The following is a 17,291-nucleotide window of genomic DNA, read 5'->3' on the forward strand; positions in this document are numbered from 1 at the left end:
GGGACAAATTGTTACCAGGCCTAAACAAAGAGGCACCCCTAAGCTCAATTGGACACAAAGTCATTTGGACTCCAGTTTGCAGAGGTGTGAACCTGAAAGGTCTGTTCCTCCAGCCAGAGGGTTTAGGAGAGAAGGTATGGCTGTGTGGTGATTGGAGTGAGAATGGCCACCATAGACTTGTGCATTTGAACACTTGTTCCCCGATGGGTAGAACTGTTTGGGAAGGATCGGGAGGTGGGGGAGTACACTTACTAGAGGTGCATCAGTAGATGTAGGCTTTGAGGTTTCAAAGTGTCTCTTTCTGCCTTCTACTTTCAGATCAAGACATAGCTCTCAGCTGTTCCTCTCACCATGGCTTTGCTTCACCAGCATGAATTAACTAACCCTCTGAAACTGTAATCCTTGAATTAAAGGCTTTCTCTTATAAGGTGCCTTGGCCATGGTGTCTTATCACAGCTATAGAAACAGTCACTACAATAGTGTGCAAGAAGCTGCTGTTCAATAGCCGATTCTTTAAGCAGTGAAGACCTCCTCCAAAGGGAGCCAGAAAATCCAGGTGACCTTCAGCTGACATCAGACTCTTGGCAGTGGGAAGCTGTCCAGGTCCCCAGAGAACAATGCAGCCTCTTTCTGCCTCTCCCTGTTGTGGTTTGGGGAAGTCCCATGGAGGCATGTCTCAACAACTTCATCCCCAGCCTGTAGCTTTATTGAGAAGTAATGGAAGCTTTAAGAGATGGGGAGAGGTTTCAGGTCACTGGGATGCCCTCAAAGGAGACTACAGAATGAAAGCCCCTTCCTGACCCTTTCCTCCTTGCTTCTTAACAGCTATGAGGTGAGCAACTTTCTCTGCTATTCATTTGTACCATGATGTGCACTGCCTGGACACAAATCCAAAGCAACAAGACCAACTTGAGTATGAATTTAATCCTCTCGAAGAATGAGCCAATTAAGTCTTTTTTCTGTGTAAGATTATTGTCTTAGGTGTTTGTTACAGCCACAGAGAACAGGCTAACACGTTCCCCACAAAATTCTTGCTTTATAAGGACTAAATGTCCCCTGCCTAATGGGTAGAGAGACAGGAGAGGTTCAAACTTAATTTGAAAGAGCTCACAGAATGTCCAGTGTGTGCATGGGTGTGTGGGTGGGGGAATTGTAGTGATTATAGAGAACTAGACCAAGAGAACAATGACTTTGTTTGGCTTGAGATAGAGTCTCTCTGTGTCACCCTGGATATCTTGGAATGATATCTACATTCACTATGTAGACCAGACAGGCCTCCAACTCAGAGAGATGCTCCTGCCTCTGCCTACTGAGTGCTGTGATTAAAGGTGTGTCCCGTATGCCCATCTCCAAGGGAAATTTGAAGGGAAGAGAGAACATGGCAGGACATTTCCAAAGAGGAGAAGCCATGGTCTTTCCCTGAACCTTGAGAGGGGCTCATAAACTCCAATAGTTGAAAACATGGCTGTCTCCTCTAGTGTCAGAGCAAGGAAGGATGGACCCATTTCTCTATGGCTCCATGCCCAAGCACAAGCACAAGGGGTCTCTAGGATCTGGTAAAGTCAGGCTGGTGACAGTGAGTGACAGGAGAAGACAGAGCTGTCAGGATCTGAGAGAAGGGTGGGGCTCGGGTCAAATTGGAACATGTGATTCATAAACTCGAAGCAGAACAGTGCTGTGTATCGATGGTCAACCCTGTCCTGAGCAAGCAGCAGAGTGACTCAGGGTCCTGCTTCCTTGGAGTTTGGGAAGGTTGGGTGGATGCGGAGTTCAGCGCCTAGAACACCTCTCACACTGCAACTGGGAGGAAATTGGTGTGGCCTCTCTGGGTCAGGGAGTCATTGCTGGAAGTGAACCACTGCATCTCCATGCTAGGACTAGACAGCAAAGCTTCCGGCACTCTATGATGATCAAGAGCAAGGCTCTTCTGCAGCACAGAGGGGAGAACACTGGAGACTTCTGGATGGCCTGACTTTCATCACCCTCAGTGCAGCTTGGCCAGGTTTTGTTTTTTTCCTTCACTTTCTCTGTCCTAGTTCATTCTTCCTTCTCACCTCCAGATCTGCTCCCAACTCCCTCCCCAGACTGCTGTCATCAGGGGTTCTTGGGCATCCTTACTTCTGGGGAGACAGACTGTAGGATGGTAGGGGTGGGGTGCCTCCCTCCCAGGGGACCTGCCGATGGCAGGCTCTCTACTCCGTAACTCTTTCTCCCAGGATCTACTTTGCATTAGCCTAGCCACTTCACTGGCCTCAGGCTAGTTCCATGTCCCTGTGCACCTTTGTCCATAGCCTCTGAAGCAATCTCCCTGAGTCACCTGATTTGAACATGCTTCCTGCTTCCTGCTTCCAAATACAGATTGTCACATGGTACAAATAAATACCATATTAGCACATGTGTTGTCATTGTTCTGTTGCTGTGAAGAGACACCATGACCACAGCAACTCTTAGAAGAGAAAGCATTTAATTGGGGGCTGGCTTACAGTTTCAAAGGTTTAGTTCATTACATCATGGCAGGGAGCATGGCAGCAGTAGCTGAGAGCTACATCCTGATCCACAGGGGAGAGAGCAGGGAGTGGGTGGGGACCGGGTCTGGCAGGTCTGGACTTTTTGAAACCTCAAAACCCACCCCCAATGACACACTTCTTCCAAAAACCACACCTACTCCAACAAGGCCACACCTCCTAATCCTTCTGAAATAGTGCCACTCCCTGAAGCCAAAGCATTCAAATATATGAGCCAATGGGGGACATTTTTATTCAAACCACCACAACACAGCATCCACACAGCACACATCTTTGAGTAAGTTTTGTTTCTCTGATCCTCAGTTTCCCAGGGAGTGCAGAGGAGCGGGTTCAATGAGGTCAAAAGTACAGACTGTGAGTTTTGTAAGCCTAGAGCACACATAGCTTGGGAAGGGCCCCTGAAATTGCCTGGGAGGACGGCTTCGGCATTGGGCAGCCTTCCTCAGCAGCCCTGCTGTTTCTGCTGGGAGATGCTCCTCTCAGTGACTCTTCCCACTTCCTGGAACCTTCATTCTTTGGAAAGCCTAGATCCAGATTTTTGAAAAGAATCTCCTTCATCTCACCACTTCGGCCCTCCCATGGGGCTTCAGCTTTGGCAGGCAGCTGCTTTGATACTAGACTTGTCAAGAGAAACTGGGGAGTAGCCTTGATTCATCATTTTTATCCACCAGATAAAAGGGCCAATTTCTGCCTTTAGAGTCTCACAATGCTGCAGCCAGACTGTATTCATCTGAGGCCCGGGTCAGCCTGAAATGGCTGGTTTTCCACTGTGTGCAATGACTGTGCCCTGCAAACAAATTGTGAAGGGCTCGTTAGCTATTCCTCACGAAAACACAGAGGCCAGTCTGGTGGTTATGGTGTGCCCAAACTCCTGGCACTGAGCAACTGTGGTGTGCCATGTCTGTGACTGCTTTGTATGCAGAGAGCGATGACAATTTCAGATGATAAGGCAATTTGTGTCACCACCACCCCTTTTTAAGAGGAGAATGAAAAAGGTCAAGCAACTTTCTTAAGATCAGAAAGCTGGCAAAGTGCACTCGGAGATCCTTATTCATCCCTCTGGACCAGAAGCCCAGGGATCACTTCCATGTGGTCCCATACACAGTGAGCATGCTCGGTCAAAGTCTGGAGAGTAGATATCTGAGGTATCAAAAGTGCAAAGTGGAGAATCTGGCCCACAAGGACAGACATAGAATTGCTACAAAGGGAGCTTTGTGTCAGTCCCTCAGCTCTGAAGTTAGAAGGGTGGGCAGTTCTGGTCCTCGGTCTGTAGACCCAAATTCAAGAGTATGTCTTTGGGTCTTCCCACCATGGGACTTCTATCCTAAGGATACCAAGGGAACTTATAATGCACAAAAAGTGGGTTTAGATGAATGAGGTTTGTGGATCACAACATCTATTGTTTGTCTCAGAGAGTTATAATCCCCTGGGTGTGCTGAAGGCCCTAAGAAATAATGCAGCAAAGTGGTGGGTGGGGATAATTCAGCCTTGACATGTCAATGTATTCCATTCAGAAAACTGTCAATCCATCTTTATAACCTGCTTTTGGAAGCATCAATGTTAAGCCAGTCCCAGGAGCTCAGATCTAACAAAAAGGCTTAGGTAAGTTCCCATTCACCTCCTCACCCACTGGATGGTTCTGCAAAGAATCCTCTCAAGTAAAAGTCTACAGACTGTGAGAAAACTTTTATCTGAAGAACTTCCCTCTTGTACTATGTCAAAGTACAAAGTCATTCAGGCCCACTGTGGTCCCAGAGAAGGGACAGGCATGAGCGTTCCCTGTGTCTTCTGGCTTTCCAGGTCAATAAACAGATCATGTCAACTGCCTTGCCAGGGGCTTATCAAAATACAAAAAATAAAGTGATAACTGCCAATGCCTGCAACATCACACAGGTAGAAAAGACAAAGCAGAGGAGGTTAGAAGAAGAAACACCCAGAGTGGACATTCCTGCCAGAAAGCTGCTTCCTCTGGTGTGTGACCCTGCTCAGCTGGACTTCTATCTCACCAGCTCTGGCAAGAGGGTCTGAGGCCCATGGTATTAAATTTCAATGCAGCTGCCTCCCGGAGTTCTGCAGACTCAGCCACTGACCAGCCTGCTCCATTTTCTTTTTCATTTCTAGTTCAGAACTTGTCCGGTCTCATCTAGACGCTTCTACAAACCCCCAAGTGGGCTCCCGTTCTTCCTCTTTGTCTGTCTGTCTTACATTTCTCTATCTAAGAGTGGCCCCCACTGCTCTGAGCACCCACGGAGTAATCTGCTCCCAGAGCACCCCTGGGGGCTTCATCATGGCTGATCGGCTTGAGTTGTCTCCTGTGTCATGCTGTAAGATCACGGGCTAGGACTATCCCTGCCTAATGTACCTGCCTTAACCATGGGAAAACTCAAATGTTAGTAAAAACCAGTGCATAAAAATGTTTTCTTTAACATCCTTCTAAAATCTCAGTGTTTGTCCTAAGAATGACATGCCAGCCATCTCTGAAAAAGTCCTCCAAGCCCAAGAAAATCAAATCTAATTCTATAAGGCTACCTGAAGATGTTCGTGCAGGGAGAAGCCAAATCAGATCTGTATCCTATGTGTCCCAGCCTATGATGAGAAAGGCCTTTCCTAATGTCCTGGGAAGACTACAATGCCAGCAGTAACTTCAGTCACATCTGCTTGGAGTCTGGTAGACTTCAAACAGATAAAACACATTCTCTGATCCAAGGGGGCGGAGGGCTGGCTCTACAGCCCTTCACCGGGCATGAAAAACACTTTACCCATCTCTACTGGATCTGGATCCTTGGCATGGCTTCCTTGGATCTACAGCCTTAAAACCCAACTTCCTGATTCATAGGTTTATAAATATTCCCTGGAGGAAACTTTAGCACGGCACAGAGGAGAAATGAAAGCTATACAATTATGGGTATGCTACATGGACCGTGCTTTACAAAAATGTCACTTAGCCAGAGACTAATAAAAACATTTGCATTACCGTCATGTCAAAACTTCAACTCTTTTTCTTTTTTAAAAACAATTTATTTTATTTTTATGTCCTGTGTATGGGTGTTTTGCCTGCATGTATGTATGTGTACCACCTGCGTGCAGTACCTCAGAGGCCAGAAGAGGCCATCAGATTCTCCCTCTGTGGAAGAAGAGGCCCAAAGAGTATATGAGTCAGAAGGGATGGAGGAGACACAACAGGGCTGGTGCACATATGAACTCACAAAGGCTGTGGCTTATATGTAAAGTTCACTGAGGCTGTGTATGAGGCTGTGTATGAGCAGAGGCTACATGTGCAATATCTGACAGAATTTGGGGAGACACCTTCAGAGGAGATCTTCCAGAGGACTGGGGCTCAATTCCCAGTCCTGCACAGAAGTTCACAACTGTCTGTAACTAAATTCCAGGGCATCCAATACCCTCTTCTGGCCTCTAAGGGTACTGCATGCAGGTGGGTGTATATACATACACACAGGCAGACAGCAAGACTCAAGACAAGAACAAGGCAATTGTATCTACAAGTAAGTCACACTGTGCCTTGCTGAGAAAGTGATGTTGTGACATCCCAGGTAACTTCTTGCCTCTGCACACCCTTCTTCCTTTTGTTGCTCTGCTGTCTTACCTCTACCTAGCTGACAATGATAGGAAATGACTTCGTTTTCCTCTCCATCTCTCTAATTCGCCAGTGAGAGCCAGTAGAGTGGCCGTATCACATTAAGAAGGGAAATGGAAACAGTTGAATAAGGTTTGTGCGGCATCTCTGCTGTTCTAATTAGAAATAAGATACATATGCATGTGTGAGCTGTGAGATATAAATTATGCCATCTTAAAAGTTTCCCGTGCAAATCAAAAACACATTTACTCTGAAAGCTAACATCACACAGTATAAACACAAACAGGAAAAATGCACGCTAAGAATGTAACATTTTGATTTTCCTTTGCTTAGAATGGCACTGCACAGCAAAGAACACCTCAGCAAGCTGAGACAGGCCACACTGAAGAAAGGAAAGCTCTCTGTGTTGGTGCCTTTGGTGGTCCTTTGTCCTGCTTTTTGAATGCCGATCTCTCTTCGTTCTGCCGCAGGCCCCTCATGATAGCCAGACGACTGCATGTACTTAGCACGCTGAGTACTTGCCACAGACAGTTGTCACTGAAGATGGCATCTTTCCTGAGACCTCACTGCCCCGGTGGCTCCTGGAGGAACGAGGCATGGGACAGAGGTAAGAGACAGGGCTGGAGTGAGACCTGATCCTGAGGTTCCTAGTGTTGCTAGGAGACCGGGACGCCATCTCACTTGGTGCCTACCTCACAGGAAGTTCTTGGCGTCTGTCTGCTCATTATTGTTTTCGCAGGCTGAGCATCCAGCAGAGGTATCCGTCAAATGCACTGTTTTCAAAGACACTACTTACCTTCTCTATGTGGTATTGCTTATTTATTTAAATAACCTTGAGTCTATATGGAACCACATTCCTGTTTAAAATTTTCTCCAGTAATTGTATCCTTTATTTAGTGGATCTTGCCTGTGCCAGTATTTATTTAGAGTGTAATAAGGGTGACTTTCCCTCAGACCTGAAAGTTACCTGCAATTGTTCTATAAGAAAAAAATGCCCCTTCTATGCTGCTCCCCCTCCCTCCCTCCCTTTCTTCCTTCCTTACATGTGTAGGTGTTTTACCTGTATGTATGTGTACCTTGTTCATGCAGTGCCTGCAGAGGCCAGAAGAGGGCATTGGGTCCCTTAGAACTGAAGTTATTAGGTGCTAAGAACTAAACCCAGGTCTGGTCCTCCAGAAGAGCAGCCAGTGCTCTTGACTGCCGAGCCATCATCCCAGCCTCGACTTTGTTTTTTGAGACAGAGTCTCTCTGGGATCTGGAGCTCACATGCGTTAGGTTCAGCCATTAGGGGTCTGCCTCCCCAGCACGGAGATTATAAAATCCAACCACGTCTGGCTTTGTACCTGGGTGATGGGACTGTAGCAACCACTTTACCAACTGAGGTATCTCCCCATCCCTCTCCATGTTTCAGTCCGAAGGCTTTATGTTTTCACGTTATGTCACAAACATGTTTTTTTTTTTTTTTAATCAACTAATGTCTGAGGCATTTGCTAAGGTTTTGGTGTTGTTGTTTTATCCAAAACACTTATCAATGACCTATCTTAGCAATTGATCTCTACCATCAATGACCTATTTGGATCTTCTAGCTATTGCTCTTTTCCTCAGCAATTTTCAGAATAAGCTGATGAACATATGCAAATAAGCTTACCAGCATTTTGATTTAAAATTGGATTAAGTCTCCACATCAAATTGAGCAGAACTGATATTTTAACATGGATTCTTTCAGTCCATGCACATGGTTTATTGTTACGCTTTAGGGAGGAACAGGGCTGGAGAGAGAGAGAGAGAGAGAGAGAGAGAGAGAGAGAGAGAGAGAGAGAGAGAGGAAGGATTTGGTCCATGAGAATTGGGCAGATTCAGGATGCCAGAGTCTGATGTAAATGCTTCAGTCTGTCTGAAGAAAAAGCATAGCCCATTCTCCTAGGCCTTGTGGGGAAGTAGGGAGCAGGAAAGTGCTCTGCCACAGGAAATAGGTTCTAGGTTAGCTGACATCACCTTAGGTAGACTAAAAGACACTCTATTTTCTGGCTTAGGCAGGTGTTTGAACGTCCTGTGGACAGTTTGGATAACGGATTCTGTAAAACAATGGGCGTGGTCAATTTCTTTTATAGATTCCAATTTGATGGAGTATGGATTTTTAATGTATTCCCTTATAACATTCCAAATTTCTTTGATGTCTCTTGTAATGTTTCCCTATTCATTTCTGATTCTGTTAATCTGGGTCATCTCTTTTGGTTAGTTGGGTCAAGGGCCTGTGGATCTTGTTCATCTCAAAGAACCAGCTCTTAGATACATTGATTTTGTAAATATTGTTTTGTTTCTTTTTCCATCAATTTCTGCTCTAATTTTTATTATTTCCTGCCATCTATTTGTTTCAGTTTGGTTTGTTCTCTCTCTTTTTTTCCTCCAGATTTTTGAGTTTCGTCATTAAGCTCCTTATTTGTGCTCTTTCTGACTTTTTTAATGCAGGCATGTGGAGCTATAAATTTCCCTCATAAAAAATTTATGTCTTTAATGTGTCTCAGGGGTTTTGCTGTATTGTGTTTTCATTTTCATTTAGTTCCAGGAAATTTTAATTTCTTTCCTGATCTCTTCTTTGATCCATTCATTGTTCAGTAATAAGCTGTTTAATTTTTCAAGCGTTTGTGCATTTACTAGAGATTTGTTTACTCTTAGTTTTAGGCTTTATTGAATTATGGCCAGGGAAGACAGGATACACAGAGTTATTTCAATATTTTTGCATTTGTGAAGATTTATTTTTTTGACCCAAGAGGTGATCTATTTTAGAGAGGTTTCCATGTACTGCTGAGTAGAATGTATATTCTTTGGTTTCGGGGTGTCGGATTCTGTAAATCCATTTGATGTATGATGTCATTTAATTCTGATGTTCTTCTGTCTATTTTTTGCCCAGATGAACCATCTGATGAAGAAAGTGGGGTATTTAAATCATCTACTTTAATGGGCTAATGTTAATCTGTGTCTTTAATCCCAAGAGTACACTTTTTATGAAATTAGATAACCCTGAGTTTGGTGCATATATATTCAAGATAGTAATGTCTTCTTAGTTTCTTGATTAAAATGGAGTGTCCTTCTTTATGTCTCCTAAATTAGTTTTACTTTGCAGTCTCTCTTGTCAGATATTAGGACAGCAATGGTGAGTTGCTTCCTGGTTACCACTGGATTGTCCACCCTTTCACTCCAAGGCATGAAAATCCTTAAAGCTAAAATGTGTTTCATATAGACAACAGATAAATGGATTGTTTCTTGATCCTTTCAGCAAGACTGTGTCTTTTAATTAGAGAACCAAGGCCATTAATATTTAACATCTGAAGTTCAGATGGTCCCAGAGCTTACGGACAGGCTTAACCTGAGGAACAAAAATGAAGTTCCATTGTGTGTTGTACCCATTTCAAGAAACCACCAAGGAGCTGGTTTCCAATGCAAGCACATGAGGGTCCTTTTATTGTCAGGTTCAACCTGGGCTACTGCCAGGCAGATGGAGGGAAATTCGGCAATTGCGGTGGGCCCATGGGTAAAGAGTTTTTATAGGGAAAAACTGCAAGCTGGGAATTACATGCTTTGGCAATTTGGGATTGGGTAGAAGGGATATGGGGCAAGGTGATTTTTTGAAACTATTGGTCTTGACTTTTGGTTCGAAACCACATTTGAAACTATTGGGTTGGACTTTTTGGCAGGGAACCACAACTTGCTGGGCAGGATTATCTGGGCTGCTCAGCAGGATTGTCTAGATATCTTCAAGGGCCATAAACCACAGACAGACTGTGTGCAGGAGCATACTGCCCTGTATCTGCTCGAGTTGTCATGGCACATTCCTGAGGTCCTTCTTGGAACTGAGTACAGCAGGTGGTCTAAGATGGTGGCCCTACCCTAAGATGGGGTCTGTATTGTCTTCACAGTGTAAGTAGAGGCCCAGGTACGGAAGCCATTACCAACAGCCAGAAGAACACAGATCTGCTGTCAGAATCTTAGAATCAAATCCAAGAAAACAGTTTCCAAGCTGGCCTCAATCTTTAAGTAAACACACAGGAAAGAAAAATCAGTAGAAAGTGCTCATGGAGTGTTGTTGAATATTATTTTAAGATGTGTTACATTTTGTTTGTGCTGTAGAACATGTTTTAATAATGCAAAGGTGTGCGGCATTCTTTTATGTTGCATTTGTTTAACTCTGTGAAGCTGTGTTACTGTGTCTGTCTAAAACACCTGGTTGATCTACTAAAGAGCTGAACAGACAATCGGTAGGCAGGAGAAAGGATAGGCAGGGCTTGCAGGCAGAGAGAATAAATAAGAGGAGAAACCTGGGAAGAGGATATTGAAGAGGAGACGGAAAGGAGGACTCCGCTACATGGCAAGCCATGGAGTAAGAATTAAAGAAAGGCATATAGACCAGAGAAAGACAAAATCCCAGAGGCAAAAGATAAATGGGATAATTTAGGAAAATCTGGCTAGAAACAAGCCAAGCTAAGGCTGGGCATTCATAAAAAAGTACAAACCTCAGTATGTTGTTTATTTGGTAGCTGAGTGGTGCGCTCCACACCCCCTGCCAAAGCCCACAGAGTAAAGAGTAAAAACAACCAACAATAATGGAGGGTTAGGAGAGAGAGTGGGAAAGCATTGGAAAGGCTGAGGCCCTGGGCTCCAGCCTCACAGCATGGGGGCGGGAGGGGGTGAGAAGGAGGGAGAGGGAGGGAAGGAGGGAGGAAGAAGGGAGGGAGGAGGGAGTGAGTTCACATCATCACTTTGTCAAGTAATAGCCTCCTGGTGTGAGAGGCTGGATACTTGACTGCTGAAATGAGTTTCCATCCCACTGAAGGAAGCAGGCAGCTTCACGCATGGTTACAAATAAAGCACTAATGAAAGCATCTTACCAAAATGTTTAGGGACAGGTGACCGTGGCTCCTCGTGTCTAACTGTCCCTTGAGGGGTTTCCTGCTCCTAGGCTTTTATCATTTGCTGTCCTTAATACAGTGTGGTAAGGGAACTTTAAGGAATGCACCACAATAAGGACCTTAGGCACCCAAGTCCTCTCAGCTCATCTACAGTGTGAGCGGACTAAATTGGCTGTATTTTCAGCTGTAGGAAATAAAGGTGAGGGCACTGTGCTGTAGAAACGACGATCAACATGTCCTGTATCTGATGTGGTTAATGATGGAGACGGTTTTCCATCTCTCCGCCTTCACAGGCATGTCAGATGGTGCTTCCTGGCTGTGTCACCAGCAAAACCTGCTGGAACTCAGCAGTGCCAAGAATTCATCAGCTTCCCAGTCTCACTAGCAGCTTCCTTCCCAGATGGTGGATGCTGGAGGCTAGTCTTTCTCCATCCCTGCCTAGATGCCTATTGAAATCGTCTCAGCAAGAGAGGACACTTTGTGGTGCTTTTTTTGAGGAGGGCTGGATCTGCTTAGTGGTCACCCTTCCCCACCCCCGCATGCATCCCAGGAATCCGGAGGTTGCATTCAGGTGGGTATCTTGCCCCTCACAGACTCTACCTGCTCTAAGGGCACTTTCTCACCACGACTGAGAAAGTTACCCGACAAGAGTCTCCTAATGAGACTGCTTTGCCAAGGGTGGAGAGCTATAAAAATTCAACCTCATTGAATGAGCACTCGTGTGTTCATTTGACCCGAAATGTTGATTGCATAGACTTCTGGCCATCATTTTCAACATTTAAACGGTGTGTGTTGCTGTTGTGCATTCATGTGGGTGTATGTGTGTGCACATTTGTGTGGAGATAGCTCTGAGATTGTCCCCCAAGAACCGTCCACCTTGATTTTGGAAACCAAGTCTCAATTAGGCTAGCTGTCTGTCTTTATTTCTCAGCACTGGAATTGTATGTGCATTCCAATGTGCCTGACTTGTACGTGGGTCCTGGGGCTTAAACTCTGGTCCCATACTTGCAAGGCAAGCATTTCCAAGCTGAGCTGTTGACAGACTGCCTTCACCACCTTTTTAAAGCTTAATTTTTCAGATAAATGTAGAAAAAAATAGGTACAGAAATGTCATCTCCCATCCTCAGCATCACAAGAAATTAAAACAAGGGTGACAAGATACATACGAGTCCAGATTCTGTTTGAATCGCTACCATTCACATTTCTTCAAAAACGACTGTAGCCAATCCTCTTTAAACTTGACCTTTGCCTATTGTGGTAAGAAAAATCGGAACAAAATGTGTGTGTCTCGGGACACGACCACCAGATGGCGGCGCCGCGTGTGTTGGTATAGCTCTGAAGGGAAGGCAAAGCGTCAGGGGAGAGAACCGAGTCTGTAGGGTGGGAGGGTTTTAGGTCCACAGTCTCAGGGGAGCCTTGTCTATATGCCTTTTTGCTTTGAGAAATGACAAGAATAAGCGACTCAACAGAGGCGGGAGGAAGAAGACAGGCAGCAGATGTGCAGGGCGTGGCCATCCGGCGGGTGAGGTTAGGCTGAAGGCCCAGTAGCATCCCGAGCTAGATTCGATCGGGAGCCACATTTTATTCCCTGAATCTCACCGGGTGTTTGTGAATGAGGAGCAAGACAGTCCAATACAGACAGGTGACTCTGGAGGAGACTGAAGAGAGGTCGCTGGGAATCAAATCCACAGCCAATCTCTCCCTAGAACTTAGGTACACTCAGTACAAAGCGCCCACCCAGCCTTTGAGGAGCACCACCCACACCTCCCAACCATCACCACCACTCCCCACCCCCCCACCCCCCACCCCCCGACCCCGTTCAAAAAGACCTTCCCGGGAAGAGAGTTGTCTCCTGCCCTAAGATCCTGGCTCCACATTCTCTGTAGTGAACTTCAGTTTGTTCTGGGCAGTGAATCATCAGAGGTTTATGAGAGAACCAGGCGGGAAGGCACATAGCAGGCACTTGGTGCCCGTGGGTCCTCATACTCAGTTTCAAGCCACGGCAGACAGAAGATTTTTATTACAGTTCTGTCTGCCCTGACCCTGTGCGGGCCTTGTCTCTCCTCAGTCTTCCGTATATAAAACAACCGCATAGATTGACCCCAGGGGCACCCCTGCAGGCAGTTTCATCCACACAACCTCAGAGATGACAGAGGTCTGCTGCTGGCCAGCTATAGCCAAATCGGGAGTTACGATTTAGAAGTTACCACAAACAAGAAAGTTAATAACGAATGGTATGCTCTGTGTGGGACTGATTGCTGACGCTGGCTTGGCTTGTTGACGTCTTGGGACCCCATGTCTACGCTGACCTCACTGTTGTGGGATTCCAGCTGTGTGCATGTTCCAAGCCTCTACACTCTCAGCTATAGTGAAGGTGATCTATCTTACCTGGGGGCTGTGATAAGCTAAGGGCAGCGTTCAGATTATGTGATCCCAGCCATCATTTGTTATGAAGAATAAACTATAGGCAAGGCTTTCAGTGTAGTTTCTTCCCGGTACTGCTTATGGTGTGGTTTTACCCACTTTCCGCAACGCTTTCTAAACTCATATTGAGGCTGCATCATAATACACACAGCCCAAGAAGCTCTATTTATCTCCCTCCAGACTCTTCATATCTGGGCTCCAACATCCTTGTCCACTTATGAGTGCTCTTTCCTTAAACTTATTCTGGGAGCCATGATCAAAGATCGTAAAAAAAAAAAAAAAAAAAAAAAAAAAGCCAGCAATTAGAAATAAAAGGTAAACTCATGGAGTGTGGTAAAAAGAGCAGTAGACTCTGGGAGAATGAAGCAGCTTCCCCCAGAAAGAAGTAGAAGTGATTACTAGAGCTTGGGGATGGTTTATCCCCACAGGGGTTCACGGCTAGAGGCGTGGCCTCCAGTGTGGTGATTCTTTAAGAACCGAGGCCCTGATAGCACATGTCCTGGGGGAAAACCTTCCACATTATTCTGTCAAATGAACCCAGCAATAAAACAACTCCAAATGACATACTGCTCTAACCATAGATCACTGTATCCCCTTAATCCTCGTTAGAAAGGCTTCTCGAGGCAGATGGTAATTAACACAGAGACCCACAACTCGACAATGTACAGACAGCGAGCGACCTTGAATCACTCAGCCTTAAATGGGTCGTCTTCATCCAACCCCTCCCCTCAAGTCCCGGGAAACTATGCCGAAGAGGAAGCAGAAAGGTTGTAAGACCCAGAGGTGGAAACTGTTCCAGGACAGCAGGGCCGATGCACACACGGGAACTCACAGAGACATGCAGAGAGCAGCATGCACAAGATCCGCACCCGCTCAAGCCAGGCAAAACTCCCGGATGGAGGAAAGGAAATGGGACCAAACCCCAATCCTAGCCAAGAAGCTATTTGCAATTGACACCTGGGAGGAAAGGGAAAATCAGTTTTCTCCAAGGCAGTGTCACTGGGTATATTAATCGTGGTGCAGGGAAGGCCCGAAGTTCAGGAGGAGTTGGCCAGTGGAAATCAGATTCCATGCTTACTTGTTTTTTTTTTTTTTTCTGTGCATTTTTTGTTCTGTTTTGTTTTGGATATTTTTTGGGGGGGAGGGTGTTTGAGAGAAAGAGAAAGAACATGAAGTTGGGTGGGTAGGAAGATAGAGGAGGATCTGGGAGGAACCTGGGGAAGGAAAGAATATGCTCAAACTGAGGAGGAAATTTAGGTCACCAAGGACACTGCCCTTGCAAGGGAATGATGTCACTCTCGCAAGGCCACAGTTGGATCTCAAAGGAGGTTTATTATAATAATCTAGTGAGCCCAGACTCTCACCTCCTATGGCTTCCTGTCTGAATATGTTTCTCTTCATTAATTCACACGCCTTCTCCATGGTGGCATCTGCCTTAATACAACACAGTCAGGGTCCTTGACAGACATGGCTGGCTAATTTCCAACCTCCAAAACAGTTCTTCCTGGAGTGTGACTGGCATCCCCAGGCCCCATCTGACATACTTGAATATTTCAGCTATAGTGCTCCTTAAGGAGAGTTGAGCCCACCTGGGCTGGACACCATGTTTGTGCAAGTCGTTTGGATTCTATGGGACTCCGTTTCCCACCATCCCGTGGGGTCAGAGACTGATTCTTGATCTTTTCTGTTGTACTGGACAATTGCCTGGAGAGTTTTGTAACACTGGATGTGTTAACACAGACCCTGGTACTTGCATACAAGGTGTGTTAACACAGCCCCTAGTGTGTGCACACTGGGTGTGTTAATGCAGCCCTTGGTGTCTACCTGCATACTGGGTGTGTTAACACAGGCCCTGGTGTCTATGTGCTCACTGGATATGTTAACACAGGCCCTGGTACTTGCTTAGTGAGTGTGTAAACATAGCCCCTGATACCTGCACACTGAATGTGTTAACGAAGGCCCTGCTGTCTACCTGCACACTGCATGTGTTATCACAGTCTTGAATACCTGTGAGATTTACACCCAGTGGAGTCTCTGACTGTGAGTGTCCCTGACCTTTACCCTCTCTAGGATGCCACATCACATCTCAGGAGGGGGACTTTGACAGTGCCCACCAGTCCACTGACCCTAAAGGCAGAGGCATGTTTTCAATTAACTGCAAAGAGCAGTGGCGAGCCCAGGACATGGTGAGAGTCAGGGAAAGAAGTCTGCTGCAGACTCTGTGCTCCCCAGTGGACCCCAGTTCTCACCACAGTGTCCAGCATATGTCATCAGAATGATCTTGTTCATGCCAAGCAAGGGAAATTACTTTGACCCCTGCCAGCCTCTGGCAAGCAAAAGTTCTACCTCCTGCCCTTCATGAGCTGATCTCAGCCTTGATATCTGGATTCCCAAATTCCTTCACTAACTATTCCATTCTATAGGAGACCTGTGCTTAACTTCATGGTCAAAGGCTATTTAGGAAGAGAAGGTGCCATTAAAATCAAATGTAGGCTGGACACATTGATGCATGCCTTTAACCACAGGCAGGTGGATCTCAAGGAGCTCAAGGCCAACCTGGTCTACATATCAAGTTCTAGGACAGTCCAGGCTACATAGGGAGACCTTTTCTCAAAAAAATGAAACACAAATGAAAATAACCAAAAACCAAAACTGAGGTGCTGCATGACAGAGAAAAGGAATTGATTTTAAAGATGAAACAAGAAAGGTGTTGTGATTTTATTCATTTGTTCATATAATGGAGTGTGATCAAGAAGTATCCTTCAGGGACCACTGATCAGCTGGAAGTTGATGGTCTACAGAACAGCTGAAGGCCACTTCCTGCTCCCTGTGCTGCCAGCCAGGCTTCGTGGTGGCGCTTTCCTTTGCGCTCATCTCCTATGAAAACACTGGCTATTGTCATTTTATATTAAAATATGCATGCCCAGAAAGTGTGTATACACATACATGTACACATATGCTTACATATGTCTATGTATGTACATATACATGTATATATGTATATGTATATATGTATATGTACATACATATACATATAATATGCATACGTATACATATATGCTTATATACGGAACTATTTCCCCACGTATTATGAAAATGCCATTTAAAGCCAAGGCACCAGTAGCAAGTGGAAGCCATCCCTCCCTATGTGTGGTGCTTAGATTCTGGGTACAGATTTCAACAACAAATTGTAAAAACCACCCATATGCAGAAGAGACCAAGAAAACAAGTGCCACAGCGTTGGGCCTCAGGCTGGTGCATCCAAGTCCTCGCAGTCCTTTCTCTCCAGTGAGACAGAGTTTTGGATGCTTTTAAAGACTTTCAAGATTTCTCCCATCCCTGGAGTCTGCAGTCCTTCAACTGCAGGGGATTAACCTGTTTGAGCGGATCACAGGTCTCCCCAGGCAGGTACAACAGGAAAGACATCAGAACCACAGCCAACGGGGAGCCTGGGCTCACGGGGAGAAATCCCACGTTAGTGGCCAAGGGCCTGTGGGCATAAGGAGGAGTATTTGGAGCAGGGAAATTGTGACAGACTTTGTGTTTGGTTTGTTCTTGAGGAAATGGTGTGGGACAGGTCCCCTCCAACAATCCCTTTGCTGCAGAAAATTCAGAATAAAGAGGCACGCGCGCTTAGTGCCCAGTTCACGGTCCAACATTGGTTGCTCCTCCTCACAGAAAAAGTGTAATGACCTGTGTTTCCACCAGGGGGCAGATTTGACTTTCCTTTGGCGCTTAAAAAAAGCATTCTAAAGCGCCTGCTGGTTTTCTACAGTGCCCTTTCTTCTCTTAATGCCCTTTCACACTAGATGATAGCACAATCAAAGGACTACCTTCTTC

General features: G+C 45.6%; 1 protein-coding gene across 1 annotated transcript in view; it reads left to right on the forward strand.

The window, feature by feature from the left end:
- The first annotated feature begins 11,464 nt into the window (after nt 1-11,464).
- The window catches only part of Fhl2 (four and a half LIM domains 2), a 151,127-nt gene continuing 145,300 nt past the window's right edge, over nt 11,465-17,291 (forward strand). Inside the window, exon 1 of the mRNA XM_052744982.1 lies at nt 11,465-11,598. The gene's annotated coding sequence lies outside the window, so the exon portion shown is untranslated. The remainder of the gene's footprint in view (nt 11,599-17,291) is intronic.

The sequence above is a fragment of the Peromyscus californicus genome, unplaced genomic scaffold, assembly GCF_007827085.1.
Source record: "Peromyscus californicus insignis strain IS unplaced genomic scaffold, ASM782708v3 Scaffold_19__1_contigs__length_69161282, whole genome shotgun sequence".
NCBI lineage: Eukaryota > Metazoa > Chordata > Mammalia > Rodentia > Cricetidae > Peromyscus > Peromyscus californicus.